This window comes from Acanthochromis polyacanthus, chromosome 9 (genome assembly GCF_021347895.1).
Source record: "Acanthochromis polyacanthus isolate Apoly-LR-REF ecotype Palm Island chromosome 9, KAUST_Apoly_ChrSc, whole genome shotgun sequence".
Classification (NCBI taxonomy): domain Eukaryota; kingdom Metazoa; phylum Chordata; class Actinopteri; family Pomacentridae; genus Acanthochromis; species Acanthochromis polyacanthus.
Window position 1 is genome coordinate 18,758,384 of NC_067121.1, and position 16,158 is coordinate 18,774,541.

At 38.7% G+C, this 16,158-nt stretch overlaps 1 protein-coding gene and 1 long non-coding RNA gene across 6 annotated transcripts in view; both read right to left on the reverse strand.

The window, feature by feature from the left end:
* Window positions 1–16,158, reverse strand: part of cacnb2b (calcium channel, voltage-dependent, beta 2b) — a 64,121-nt gene that overhangs the window by 20,733 nt on the left and 27,230 nt on the right. The gene's annotated exons all lie outside the window — the stretch shown is intronic.
* On the reverse strand, window positions 975–2,731 carry LOC127535386 (uncharacterized). The gene is made up of 2 exons (XR_007944231.1): window positions 2,655–2,731; window positions 975–1,683 (listed from the first exon to the last, which is right to left on the reverse strand). It is a non-coding gene; the product is annotated as an uncharacterized LOC127535386 (long non-coding RNA).

A 16,158-nucleotide genomic window follows, 5' to 3' on the forward strand; every position in this document is an offset into this window, starting at 1 on the left:
ATAAAACATGCTAGGCCAATGAAACAAATGCAGCATGGCTCATAAACAGTACACAGCAGCTGAAGACACATTCAGCATGGTGAAATATTTGTGGAGCAGTGTGAAAAATGAAAGTGTAAAGAGGCTGTAAAAATGTAAGCAGCTGAACCTCTATAGTTGTGAAACCTCCATTTGTCGTCCACTTTTGGTAACGCCTGTGGACACAAAACTGTTACACATATTGATTGATTCTTTCTTTCTTTCTTTCTCTTCCAAATAAATACCGTAATCAAAAGAATGAAATTAGTTTTTAATGTTTTCATGATTGATGACATTTAAACTGTGACATAATGCACAAAAAATGAATCTACTGTCAGAACAAAGCTCCCAGAAACTGCTTGAGGTTCAGAAGCTTTACTAAATGCAGCACAGTGAGTAGACCTCGCAGTTAAACAGTTCCATAAAATGTCTTATAAGTCCAGCAAGATTCCAAGATAACACTTTTAGAGGTCCACAGCTGATCAGATCCAATATTTAGCATTTATCCAACTATCAGTGTAGTTGAGTATTTAATTAGATTCCCAGTAAAATAATTTCATTTAAAAATGTAGTGCATTGTCTGGGCTGCGATTAGTTACATGTCCCGAGTAACAGCCAATCAGCAATGAAGGTTATAGGGTGTAAAGTTCTCTTTTAATGAAACAGGTAAAAGTACATAAACAAAGGCATTTCAACCATGTTATGACACAAAGATTAGAGGTCGACCGATGTGGGATTTTTAAAGGCCGATGCCGATTTTTGAAAAAAAATTCAGCCGATGGCCGATATCTAAGGCCGATTTTGGAAGCCGATATTCAAGGCCGATATACCTATATATATATATATATATATATATCAGTATATGTACAAAGCATTGATTATGAAAGACAATTGCGAATTTGCGACACTAAAAGAAGAAACATGTGTATGCTAAAAATTAAACTCTACCATTGCAGTAGTAGAACTCTTAACATTTATTTAACTTTAAATTGCACACAGAAAAATACAATATCAAAACGTAACCTGAGTGACATTTTGTAAACAAATCAAACTGTAAAACTGTAAATTGAAAAGTGGCTTCAGTGCAAATTGCTCAGTATCAAAGATTAATGTTATCACACAATAAAACTTTAAATTGCACACAAAAAATACAATATCAAAACGTAACCTGAGTGAGATTTTGTAAACAAATCAAACTGTAAAACTGTAAATTGAAAAGTGGCTTCAGTGCAAATTGCTCAGTATCAATGATTAATGTTATCACACAATAAAATGAACACTTCTAAAATATAAATAAAAATGTAGTGCAGTTTGGCATTAGAAATAAATAAACACAAATATACACATTACACAAAATAAAACACAAAATAAAATACCAGAGTTAAAAATAAAATGGACATTAACCTTCAGTCTTTGGATCAACTGTCCTCAGTGCCTTAACAAATCCTTTGTTCATATTTATGCAACATGGAAAAAGTGAAGCATCACACAAATATAAAGAATAAATATGTAAACAGTTGCAAAGTTGAAACATTTATGAAAAAACAAACTTATTTGCAGTGTGCTACTTACACTACAAAGATTTTAAAGAACTGTGCATGTAAACAGTGTTTTGTTGGATCTGACACTTTCCTTAATACTCCCATTTTAGAAGAGGAAGATTGCCTGCAGGAAAAAAAAAAAGGTTAATGTAAGTACCATTGGACAATTGTGTAAGAAATTAATGAGGAATAGACATTAAATTACTGTTTAATTTGTAAAGGCTGTCAATAATCCAGAAGTTTTCCATCTTATTTTTATAACAAATACCTTTTTTCACCAGTTGTTTTTGTAATAAAAACTTTAAAATACTGTTTGTTTTCCTGTATTATTATTACTACATTAAAAGTATAATAATTATATTGCAATACAGTGTTTTTTTTTGTTTTTTTTGTTTTTTTACTCCATTCATTACATAAAATATGAGTAATCTTGCACAACATGAGTGTTTTGTTATCCCACACAGCTTTTGATGAACAACTATATTCAATTACAGGATCAAACCAACACTAACTCATGTGTGGTGCTGCTGATATAAAAGTTATCTCTAGCATAACTAGACTTCTATTACTTAATTACGTAGCTCTTAGGCTTCGCTATTGGCTAATAATTCCCTTTACGTTTCCATCACTGTACTAAATTAAAGTTGAAAACTGATGACACCGCTAAAGGTGCGACTGCAGAGATAGCTTAAGCCGACTGTGCAATTGTTATTATGTCAGGAGGTCGTATGTAACTTAACCAAACTTTAGCGGACATGTTTTTAGTCCTGGAGCCAAGATTAATCCTGGAGCCAAGACGCAACAAGTGGATCTGTCATTGCCTACTGCACATATTCTCAATAATGCTTTTGCAATACGCATTAGTGCTCTTTGTATGTCTGTGGCATGAACCAAATCGTTAGTCTTTTTGTTGTTGAAGCCTCACTATGTAGCTAAGTTATTTGCTAACTATGCTAACATGGAGGATTGTTGCATGTTTGAGCCTGACGCTGGAAGTTAAACAGCTAACCTACGGTTTAATACCCACTCAGTAAAGATTTTTAAAGGCTACATCAACACTGTGTATTCGTTAAAACAAAGAAACAAATCTTTTACCTTTTCGGGAGCCTGATAGATTGCACTCGGCGTGTCCCATCTCCCAACTCCACGCTGCTCTGAACCCGGGGTCCTCCAGCTAAAGGACCCCATCAGTAAGCGGTGGCCTTAAGGGTGCCTGATCAAAAATCAGCTTTTTATTTATTCCATCGGCCGATGGCCGATGTTGAAAAAAATTCATCCATCGGCCCAAAACATCGGCCGGCCGATACATCGGACGACCTCTAACAAAGATGTATTTTGTTGCTAAAAATGTACATCAGTGGTATCCTTCTTTACTAATAATCAGCATCAGCTCTGAAAAAACCCCCACATCAGTCGACCCCTAAACACTAAAATGTTAGGATTTTGCCGCGTCTCATGGATATGTGTTCCCATTTACTGTTCCATTTTCCAGAAAGCTCATGCCTTTACATTGTCAGGAAGTGTTGCAGCAGTCCCCCCCTGGGACGCTCAGGTTTATGTGCCATGTGTCCCTGAGATTAAATTGTCCCTTCAAAGACATGGTAATTAATGCCCTCTGTGTCATCGCCAGGAGGTGGCACAGCCCCCCACGTCAATCTGGCACTCAAGATACACACTTGCCTCCCAAAGTCACAAATCAGCTCTGTGGTTGTAGACAGTCTGCTCACTTTGGTGCATTTTAGCATCACAGTGATTGGTGTCTTTGCTGTTTCAAAATAAAACAATCGATTCTGAAATTGCTTTAACACGGTGGTTTTGGTATTCTATGCATATGAGTGAGAGAAACTTTAGAAAATAGCTTCAGTGTTTCCATGCTATATCTTATGTTTGCTGACATTTCACAATTTTAGCCCCACTTAATAGTGCCTTTGTAGCATTATATTCATTCAACACATCCTTCTGTAGGCTGCACAGTGGACTAGTGGTTAGCACTTTGCCTTGCAGCAAGAAGATCCCTGGTTCAAATCCCGGCCTGGGCCTGGGATCTTTCTGCATCGAGTTTGCATGTTCTCCCTGTGCATGCGTGGGTTTTCTCCGGGCACTCCGGCTTCTTCCACACTCCAAAAATATGCTGAGGTTAATTGGTAACTCTAAACTGCCCATAGGTGTGATTGTTCATCTGTATATGTAGCCCTGTGACAGACTGGTGACCTGTCCAGGGTGTCCCCTGCCTTCGCCCGAGTCAACTGAGATAGACTCCAGCACCCCCCGCAGTGACAAGGATAAAGCGGTGTATAGAGAATGGATGGATGGACATCCTTCTGTCTAAAGCATCTTAGATTTGCTGCTACATGCACTACCTCTCTCCCTGCCACTCGCCCTCCTGCTCTACCTGCACTCTGCCTGCTGGAAAGTGATCAGATTACCAGAAAGAATCATGCCAAAGTTTTTCTCCGCCCAGAGGTCCTCACAACACTATAAAAAGGCAGACAACGCCCTGCCCGCGCTCTTCCGCCTTTGTCCCTCTCTGGGATGCTCCGTGCCGGAACCAGTGTGGAAAAACAGCAAGAGGCACCATGACGGTTTAGGCTGTTAGTGAAGCACTGGAGAGTTCACTGCACTTTCCTGTAGCAAGCTGAGCCAGAGGTTACGCTGGTGGTGCAAAACTACAGAGGATTTCCGTGGGTTTTTCTTGTTCGATCTGCTCTGATGAATTATTTTATGGTCCTATATTGTCTGTGGAGGACACACACACACAGCTGGAAGATCATACGTATTTTTGCTGTGATGACACATCGCACACTTTTTTCAAAATTAACTGTGCCGTGCTCAAACATAACGATTTAAGGTAATAGAACTGCTAAAATTGGTGTAATATGCCTGAAACCTGTCACAACACAGTAAGGCAGAGTCTGAACATGTCTGTACGTGTTCTCTGTAAAACATGACCCAATGTCCTTTGTAGGGGGTGATCTAGTGGCAAAATATGATAACCTGATGTTAAGCTCTGACCAATAGATTTAGAAAAGTATACTGGTGTCAAAACTGTCACTCCAATAAAACTCCCTACAAGCGTGGAAAAAATGGCCAACTCTCACAGCATAAAATATGATGCACAGCTCAGTATCTTCAGTAATTCTAGTGCTGTTATCACTGCCTGAGGATCTTGAAGAAGCTTTTTGGATATTTGAACATGGTCAAGTCATAAACTCCGGCCCATGATTTGAGACTTAATTTTCACTTCATCACACTCTCTGCATTAGCAGCATTAAAAAAATAAACTATATAAAGCAATATTAAATGCAGACAAAACAATCCATACAACCAAAATATATGCAAAAGTGGACCAGAATGTCAGCATATATATATACAATGAAGAATGAAACTTGATCTCTCAAGGCTTCGCAACTACAAGGAACCAAATGTAATTTAATGAGCCATTCATACTTTGAACACTGTCCACCCTAATCTGTGCTGCCTACCAATGACACACAGCTTTATTCACTGGAAAAATGTTGCCACTGAACATAAACCAGACAGCAGTTAGATTTTCCAACAAAGCATGATGCTGCACATGGCTGCAGTCACTGTCCTCCAAAATCTAATCTATATGCTACCGTTCAAAAGTTTGGGGTCACCCAGGCAATTTGATGTTTTCCATGAAAACTCACACTTTTGTTCATGTGCTCACATAATTACACAAGGATTTTCTAATCAACAATTAGCCTTTCATTTCCCTGATGAGGACTCTGTTCTGTTCACTACAAAGCATAAGAACACACTAAGTGAATATGAAAGTCAGTCACTGTGTTCACTGTTCAAACCTCATGCTAGAGAGCAATTTCCCTCTGGCTCCCCTTTACCCGTCACCTGCTCCTACTCGCTGTTATTCCAAGTGAGTGCACACTGCGTTGCCTGACACTAGTGGGACACTGACGATGACGGATTACGCAGCGTGTCGTTACTACAGGCCAATTGTTGTGTGATGGACCTCTCTTCAGCTTCAAAATACTCTGCTTTAATGACTTGAAATCTGAAATTAGGAGGGAATTCTGAGGGAGGGCTGAGAAAAAGGAGCATTGGGTAAATGAGGGGCAATGAGAGGAAACGTACTAGGAATGATTGAAGTGGCACAAAATGACACAACATCTTGGCAAGAAAAAATAAGATGGTTTCAGTTTGGGAACTACATTTCAATATATAGAGAAAAGGAGAAATAACCAACAGAGGAGGAGCTTCTGATGAGCTCATCTCATAAGAAGCAGAGCAGAAACACACATGAACGGTTGGCACATCCATTCCAAACCTGCACAGTGAATTTTGCTGCAGATCTGAGAGACTGTATACTTTAAAAATAGATCAGTAGCTGTACATGTTTTTGTTTGTTTTAATGTTGCTAATTTCTTTCTGTATTTTTTAAACACTATATCACTAAAATCACGAAAACGTGTCAGATTTTATTGCAATTTCGACTGAACAACTTTAGCGAACCACTCTGAGTACTTTTCTTGTTTAACAGATGAAACGGTTAAGCTCAAGTATAGTATTTATTTGTCACCTCAGCTGGAGGAATACATATTACCTTTTTGTTTTACAGTGTACTAAGGCACCACATACTGTTCACCATTAGTTGATGTTCACCACTTTCATCTCCTTTTTCTTAGACTAACACACTAGTATGCTAACATTTGGAATCACACAGCTGGTTGGTAGGAATATTTGGAGCACTGGGTCATAAACAAAGTCCTTTTAGGTGAAGTCTCACAATCTTATGAGTAGTTATTTTTGATCTGACAAGATCAGACTTCTGTCTAAATCAGGGGTGTCCAACATGTGGCCAAAAGCAGTCCGCCAGAGGGTCCAATCTGACCCGTGGGGTGACTTTGCCAAGTGTAAAAATGACAGAGAAGACATTAACTGCAAATTCTAAATTTATAAAACTGTATATTTAAAATAATTTCCCAATCTTAACCAGTTATTTTGATCATAAAGTAAAATACTGCATGTTCAGTTCCAGAAACCTGACACTAAATGTTTTGTGCTTTTGCAGACACACTGTGATCTGTAAGTTGTAATATGTAAATGATAAATTAAGGCATAATATCATTGAAACTGCACTTATTTTTCTTAAGAAATTTCAGGTTGTTCAGAATGTTTTTTTAAAAAGATAGTTCCTTAAATGTGAACATTTTCAGAATAGGATGTTTCTGCTCTAAAACAAAGGGAAAAAGGTATTATTATTTATAGGTTAATATGCTATGAATTTACTGGTTTGAAATCAAATTGTTGTTGCTGTATGTGACCCCTGAACTAAAATGAGATTGACACCACTGGTCTAAATGAACGGGGAGAGTCAGAACTTCAATTTCACTGGTCGCCGGCACATAAAAAAACTGTATGTAACGAATCACCAGTCAAATTCAGTTTGGTGACTTCATCCCAAAATAATGTTTAAAAAGTATAAGAAGTGGTCTCGTCTCCCTTCAGTGTTCACCAAACTTCCTTATGTGCTGACATCACTCAGAGAATCCTGTGCATCTTCTTCGCAGCTGGCAAACAGACTTTAGGTGCATTACCGCCACCTACCAGGTTGGTGTGTGCATCAGTGTTACCGGTGTGTCAGAAATTAGAGAACTGAGAAAGGCACAATTAAATATGTTGTTACTTTTTTTTTTACACATTATTTTTTCTGTAATTAATTAATCCAAATTAACATGTTAAAGTCCCAGCCCTAATTATTATTTGTATAATATTTTGGTCCACACAAGAATGATTTCATGTTTGAAATATGTTTATTTTTCACTTTATAATAGAAGTTGAACATTTTGATGATTGAAAAATAAGAATATTACATGGCAGCAGTAGAAGCATGTCAACATTCACTTTGTTGGCAGTTTTCCACCTGTTTCCTCCTGTTGTTGCTGCTCTCCATCCCTCCTCTTTGTGCACTGCATCACCTCTCATACTGTATGATATTACCAGTGATAAAGAACTTGGGATAGTAATAGAAATATTACAATTTATTTAAAAGTGTAAAAGGCAACGTAAAAATTTAAATGAAATATCAAAAAATCATGTTTTTTTTTTTTTTTTTAGGAATGTCTGGAATATGAAATGAAAGAAAACCTTTTCATGCAAAGATACCACAAAGATATTGCAAGAAAACGACCACACCGGTTCACTTTTGAATCACTTATGCATCTAAGAGTTAAGAGGGATTCAAAGATGTTATAGACAGAGCTGTTGAAATCATTCAGGTAATGAAAAAAAATTGCTATAGAAAGAGAAAAATGCAGCATTGACAATGTCAAGGTGCTTCAGCTGGTCATGCTCAGACTTATGCAATAAGGTGACCAATATATGAATACTTTATATTGTCTTTTCTAATGTTTTTTTGTTGGTCCTTTTTTATAAATCCCCTCGCAATATATTTAGCAAAACATTGTACACTAAATTCATTATGGATCAAATGAGTTAGAAATAAAAGCAGAATTGAAAAGAATGATTTATCAGAAAGATAAGCTGAAACACATCTCTGAAATAAGAGAGAAAAACTATATTAACCTTGGAGGTAGATGAGGCCTCTAATAACATGACAATAAAGGGCTCGAACACCGTGTATTAACAAGATGGGATAGTGCTGGTAATTAGAGAATACAGTGTAGAAAGGAGGGTGCAGTGGAGATAATGTCCGGACAGGGAATTGAACATGATGAGGAGGGAATCAGAGATGAGGTTGACGTAAATCTCCCTGAGGCTCAATTATGCCCAGGTTTTTGTTTACCCATGCCTGGTGTAGACATCTGTTCGCACAGCACCCGCCTCTCCGGTAAGCCAATGTCACCCAGCCAACATTACAAAACGCCCCCGCTGAATTATTAAACAATGCTGAGCTACTGCAGGTGACTTAGATATGAGAGGGAAAGAAAAAAACTACGAAACCACATGAATTATTGACAGGATTTTACCTCATAAAGTCATGTCTTACTGTAGTGTATGAAAATATCATTATACTTGCATTTTAAATGATTGCATGGGCTGTACTGATGTCTGCGGTTTGTGGCACAAAAATTTGGATTGAACCTGTTCTGCATTTCATTTTATTATTTTTATGTTTATTGTATTGTTTAACTGTCTGATTTACCCACATTTGTAATTAAACTATAAACTGTCCAGTGCTACAATAGAAGAGTTTAAGGATCCAACTATAAAAACACACAAGACGAATACAGTGACACTGAAAACCAACACAAAATAACCACAAAAACATGCAAACCTATCACAGGAACACACAGAAATTGACCACAAAACCACCAAAATAGACTCACAATGACCACAAAACCACCAAAATATATTAAAAATGACAACAAAACCACCACAATAGACTCAAAATGACCATAATGGACTGAAAATGACTACAAAATAAAAAAATAGACTCCAAAATGAACACAAAAGCGTGGTTTCTTTTTGTTTCTGGTGCTTTCAGCCACATCTGCTGGTCTTCTTCACTGGATTCACTCTCTCACTTTAATACACTTCAAATGATTCTGTTGAGGAAGTTCACAGGATGCGGCTGAAAGCTTCAGAAACTTCTTAAGTGTCTCTTCTTTGAAAATGAAATGATGGACATGAACAACCAAACTGTTGGTTTTGAACATTTCTGTTTCATTCAAAGTTGAGGGAACCAGCAGGATTTGAATTAGGAGCCCTCTGATTACATGAAGAACATCTCAGACCACTGAACCACAGAGGATCTAGGTCTACAATCTCCTCATGGAGTTCAGTCTCCATTCAGATCAGAGGTCCGGATGGTGAACACATGATGGTGAACACATGATGGTGAACACATGATTCCAGGTGGATTTTAGTGTGAACATGTTCAGACTGAACCTCAGAAAGCTTCACATTGGGTTTGTTCTTTGTCTCTCTGCTTGTTTCTGCTGCTCAGCGCTGAAGATGGTCTAGTGGAGAAGGAGGAAGCCTTTCAACAGCGAGACGTTGGACCGAACCCCGGCTGGATGTTCAGGTCAGTCACTGTGTGTGCGATGAATGAATGTGTGATGTCAAACCCACAAATAGAAACAAACTCTAAACATCAAACCATACAACAACTCTAAATAGCAAAACTCAAAAACTAAACCAAACTGAAAGTCTGTCGTTGAATTTCCGATTTCATTTCACTTCGAAACTTCGTGGGAACAAAGACACAACAAGTCAAGGTAAGAAAGCTAGCTGGATCAGGTAACCAGCTAGCTTTTACTGGATGGACTAGCATTAGCTTTTCACTAACTCACATCTTTGTACAAACCGACTCACAACATCGAAATCCCAAACTGTGCTCATATATGTTTTAAATATAGTAAAATGACTAAAACATGTTTTTTTTAATTATATCTGCTTTTATAATTATAAATGTCAGGCTAGACATTTAGTCAACTGATTGATTAGTTTTGAAAAAAATAAACCTGTTAATATTATTAAGCTACTGTAAAAACAAGTACTTTCAACTTGCCCCTCAAAACTCGAAGCCGTTTCTGGTGGTTTTTTGTTTCTGTCACATTTTTATACACTGGGTTCATTTTTCACTGAAACATAAAGTCCTGCACCTCTGTGGAATCAGTACAACCACGACTACGAGGAGAGGGAATTCAGAAATATCTTCTGTGCAGTATGGCCCAGTTAGAATGCCAAGAATTATATTTAAAAGAGGAAATCACTGAGAGAGCGCAGTACTCCGCCAAGGCTGCTCAGTTATTGCATCATTTCCGAATGAAATCTAAAATCTTGCGGCAGGAATCACGGCACTATAGAATGTGGCCATTAAATACAGATGTAAGCACAAACAAAATGACCGTGCGCTAAGCACAGGCATGTATTATGCATGCGTACATTATGTATGGATACCGAGGAAACTAATGTAGCCTTGTGAGTTGATCACATCCAAGTCTTTCCAACTACACATGCATCCTCTCTAAAATGATCATCTCAAGTACAATATTATCAATTGATGGTTATATGAAGAGCTTGAATAATGACTTTATTTCTTCAACATGTCTGCCTGTGTCTGGGACACACTCTTAGAAGCACATCTACCTTGTTGTTGAAGTGAGTAGAGGGACCATAAATTTCCGTTTTGGTGCTAATGTGACATGGAGGAGGAGGAAACGATATTCTCATGAGAACTTTCCCGTGCCGTGGGCATGAAAGTATCTGTGTGTGTGCATGTGTGACCTACTGTACTCACTGTGGAGGGCGGGGTATTCCTGCAAGGACATTGGTAGTTCATGTAAAATAAGGGAGGAGCAAACCCATAAAAGCTTACAGGGCAGTCCTCTATCCAAGTCATTCCTCATTGCGCTCTGTGTTTACTGCAGTCTATATGCTCTCACTTGAAAATGTCCTGTGGGAAAAGGTTTACTGTTGATCTTTTGGAACAGCTGTTTGACAGTCAATGTGACAAAGAGCAGAATATTTCTGAGTTGGAGGATTGTGTTGAGGAGGACTCTGATTTTGAGGCATTCTCATCTGATGAGAGTGTTGATGCTCCTGTTGTCTGTCAACCACCAGCAGACAAGATCCTTTTTAAAAAATAGAAAGATAATATGGTTGCTTTCCTTATTTTTTCCAATGATGATAACATGAAGTTAATCAGAAATACAGTCGAGACATTGTTAATGTGGTAAATGACTATTCTAGCTGGAAATGGCTGATTTTTAATAGAATATCTAGGGTACAGAGGAACATTTCCAGCAACCATAAATCCTGTGTTCTAATGCCACATTGTGTTAGCTAATGGTGTTGAAAGGCTAATTGATGATTAGAAAACTCTTGTGCCATTATGTCAGCACATGAATAAAATATTTATAAAATTGTCTGGGTGACTCCAAACATTTGAATGGTAGTGTAAATATAACAATAATAATAATAAAATAAAATCAAAATGCCCAAAAGAAAATAATCCAGATATTCACTGATAGTGGACATAATTAGTTAAACACTGTTCAACAGAGCATCTTTTTTATATATATATCAAAATCTGCATCCTAATTGAGGAAAAATACCCAGAACTCCTGACCTACACAACAGTTTCTCTCTACCCACCATTGAAACTGTCCAACACAGCTGCTCTAAGTTGAATTTTCTTGTTGTCTTGTTTATTCTAATTCTCTTCCCCTTTCCTTCATTGATCCCTCCATCTCCTCCCAGTCCCTCCTGCTCTCCCTGCTGTGTCTGCCTGTTGGAGAGCCATCCTGGCCCATTAACGTGATTAGGTGGATTAGAGGGTGGGCAAAGGAAGGTGGAGGACAAGGATGATGTGAACAAGTGAAGCCACGTTCTCCCTTGTGCTACCTGAAGGTGACTCCTGTACCGCTCAAAAGCGTTTACACAGCTCTTTCGACACGCGCCAGGGGTGTACATTAGGAAAGGCGCGTCTGATTGGGGAGATGGACTCCATCTCTTAACTGAAATAATCAGAGCCATCGAGTCACCAGGAGCCAGCTGGCTGGCCCGGAGCACTGCAATTCCCCAGAGGACAAACTGAACTCTGGACTGGTTCTTAAAGAAATGCTGACATACAGCTCACATCCGCATTAAACCACACTTGAAGGGGTTTATTTGAATATTTTCAAACTTATTCCTTATTGGTTGATTTTTGAATTTTAAAAAAAGTGGAACTTTCTTCTTCCAAAGAATAAACTGTCCAAAATAAGTCTGAAAGTCAAATCAGGGTCACAGAGTCAAAAGTCTTGAGGTCATTCATGGTCTGGTGAATGGTGTCTATCTTATCACATCCCTCCTTCAGAACACAGCTGTTACGGAACACTGGATGGTCTTCTGCATCTTCAGCAGATCTCAGAGGTTCTCAGACTCAGCATAGACTTTTGGTTTCCTGGATGTGCAGTAAGGAGCAGCTCTTCATGCTTGGAAAGGCTTGCATGACGAACTGCTGTTTACTGGCGTTCTCATTTAAATATTTATCCAGCTGCTGTTGGTGTGAACTCCAGGTAGCAGCAAGGTGAGAGAAAAATCACTTGGAGAGAAATGAATTGACTTTCAGCCCCGATTCAAAGCTCTTATATAGACCAATGACACATTAATGCACCTGGATGCAAACTGCTTTACTCTGCTAAACTTCAAACCAAAGAAAGTTCACAAACAGCTGATCTGAGAAGAAGAAGGAAAAAAATATTTGATGTAAAACCCTTGAAGGACCTTCAGAATGCACTTCATTCAATCCCATCTTGGTCAGATACAGCTTCCATCTGGCACTGTCTTATCCACAGACAGTCGTCTGTCATACAGTGGATAAGACAGTGCCAGTGCTAATGCTGCCTAATAGAAAGCTCAGAGAAATGGCTGGACACTAAACTGAACAATTTGCAGTGTTTGTGCTGAGCTGTGGGTGAGCTGGTGTGCTCTAGCATATTGAGCAGTGAAGAGATCAGAACTTCATAGATTTGTATTGACAAGGGGAAGCAACATTGTGGACATTTCTTTCTTAAGATCTAAGTCATTACTTCATCAGGGAACAGTGGATCTATGTGACAATCAGCATACATTTGTCCATCTGTCTGTTAGTCCGTTTTTGAGTAATGTTGCCAACAGATTTCGATTAAACTTCCAAGGGAGGTCAGAAATGACACAAGGACCAAGTCATTAGATTTTGACAGTGATGCGGCTTATAATCTGGATCCACGGATTTGTTGAAGGTCTGTGTCAGTGCGAGATAGTGGCAGGGCATCACTGTAACGATGACAACAAGTTAACACTACATCAGCTGCCTGCTGACGATTATATGAATGCGATCCTATTACAAATCAACCGCTGCGGACGTATCAGGACTTATCTTTCAGAAATGATACAAAGAACAACTGATTAAATTGTGAAGGTGTTTTTGAGTTCCATCAATTCCCATCACCTGCTAAATATTTAGGTCACGCGATTCTGTATCACAACGTACACATGTATAATACACGTCTGTGCAGCGCAAGGTCATTTTGTTTGTGGGTACGTCTATATTAAATGGCCACATTCTTTGTTGCTGTGATTTCTGATCATCAATAACTATCAAACAAATGCTACATTTCTAAAACAAAAAATGATGCATTTCTGACAATGCCATATGGAGGAATGAAGAGCCTTGGCGGAGCACTGCGTTAAGTGCTTTTCTGATTTTTAGAAAGGGATTATTTTTATGGAAAAATAACAATTTAAACAGTTTTAAATATGTAACTTGAATATGCAGATCCGTTTTTTTGAGTTTAATCAATGACTGCAGAGGTAATTTGACAACAGTAAACAACTGCTTCGTGATCGCAGAAAAAACTAGAAAAGCACTCAGAGAGTGCAGACCTCCGCCAAGGATAGAGAGGAAAACAGGAAACCCATGCAGTAAAGGACCATGAGCTGGAATTGAACCTGCATCTCTGACACAATTGTATTTATAAATCACCTTCTTAACCAGTTGAGCTATCTGGACACCTTGCTCCAATTTGTTGGACGACATACTAACCTATGATGTTTACCTCTGCCAAGGAGGTTATGTGACACCCGGCGTCTGTCTGTCTGACTGTCTGTCTGTCTGTCTGTCAAAATTTTGGACCACATACTAAAACATACTAAAAAATTCAAAGTGATCCAGAATCCAGGATCCTTTCCGGATCGCCACCAAAATTAAATCAGCTCTTCCTCTTACCATAGTCTACATCCCCTCAAAATTTCATCTGAATCTGCCCAGGCGTTTTTGAGTTATCTTTCTAACAGACAGACAGACACACACACAAATGCCGGATGTCACATAACCTCCTTGGCAGAGGTAACTACAGTTCCCACAAGTGTTTCAGCGCAGATATCATAACTGGTTTTCATGTGTATTTATAACTTACCAGCACTTTCTTCACTTTTTAAACTTTCCTGATCTCTTTTCTGTAGTCCATTTTCTTCTCTCTGTCATGCAGTTATCAAAGACAATAAAGGGCTTTTTCCATATTGTTGAGACAGGCTCTGTTCCAAAGTCAGATTTTAAAGTAGTCATTTTTTATTTTGATTTTCTTACTTCTGGGATAGAACCTGGATGTAAACAATCTTTTATTTATTTTCCCCAGCCTAGGGTACAAAGAAACTGACTTAAAATTTCAAACTTGTTCAAACACAGCAAAGATTCATGCTTTACTGGAGTTTTCAGATGGCATGTTTCAAATGCGAAAAGAAAGGATTAGGACTAAGTAGTTGGTTTGGCATGTCAGACTGTTTGCCACACATTACCGAACAGGGCAAGAAGTCTGACAACACATTTCAGCCACTGAATAGAAACTGAGTTATTTGACAGTAAAAATTAAAGTACTGTAAGTTCACCTGAACTGCAACTAAAAAGGCTGATTGTTTTCATTTGGGAAAAATAGTGGAGTTAATATGGCTAAACTGACAATTTGTTTACAGCCCGTCTAAATAAATGACAGGTGGTTCCTCGCCACATGGTCTCCATAGCAAGGTAAGATCTACAATCTGATCCACAGATCTAAGTAATCACTTTAGGGGGTTAAATGTTGTCATGATCAATGGAAATGATTGACAAAACTACAAGAAAATCAGATTTTGAGGTGTAAATTGGCATCTTATGTAAATAGCAAAGAGGGTGACCGTGACAAATTACATAATGTACCGGGGTTGCCACAGTCAGAGTTTCTGTGATCTGAAAGAAAACGAACACCCGTTCATGTATCTTCATTTAAGATTCCTTCTGTGATCCAGGCCCTGACCTCGACAACGTCTCGAGAGTCCCACTAGTAGCAATCCTAGATTGTAACAGACTTTATACTGTTGTGTCTCCAAAGCTGTGATTCCATTACACACTCCTTCAACAAATGGAGAAACATTTCCACGGCAACCATTGAGAGAAATATGCTACCTAAGCACAAATGACTCCCACTGATGAAAATACATTAGAATTTGTATGCCATTAACCTCGAAGAAAAAAAATCATCCTCTACAATGCAACCCCCTGCTCCACCACAGAACCCCTGCATCCTCATAGACTGATTAAGGAGGTTAACAGAAATTGAGCAGTGCATTAAAATCAGTGGGAGATTCATGGAGGAGTCATTGAACTGACAGAAAATGTCAATACAGTTAGGTCAGCTTAGAAGTACTGAAGGCACGTCACTGCTGCTGTACTTCTCAATGCTGAAGACATCAAACATCTAACAGTTAACTGCCCCTTATGCAAGTTACATGTCAGTCACATACGTACACTACCGTCCAGAAGTTTGGGGTCACTTAAAAATGCCCTTATTTTTGAAAGAAAAGCATTTGTTGCATAGCCTAGCCATGCTACACCCACGTTTCTGATGGCACAAGGGTCTAGGGAAGCTCGACAGGGAGGGAGGTGGGCTAAAAGGTTGTCTATCAAATCCCTCTGCAGCAATTGGGTAGGTATACAACCAATCAATGCAACGAATAGGCTGACGTAGTTCCGAGAGCACCGGCGGATTGTTGCTAAGTCCCATTAGCTTCCCAACCAGCGGAGCCGTGGAGCCAACTGGTATATTAAGGATTTGCCATATCCCGTCGGCATAAGTCCAAATACGTCTTTCTTCTC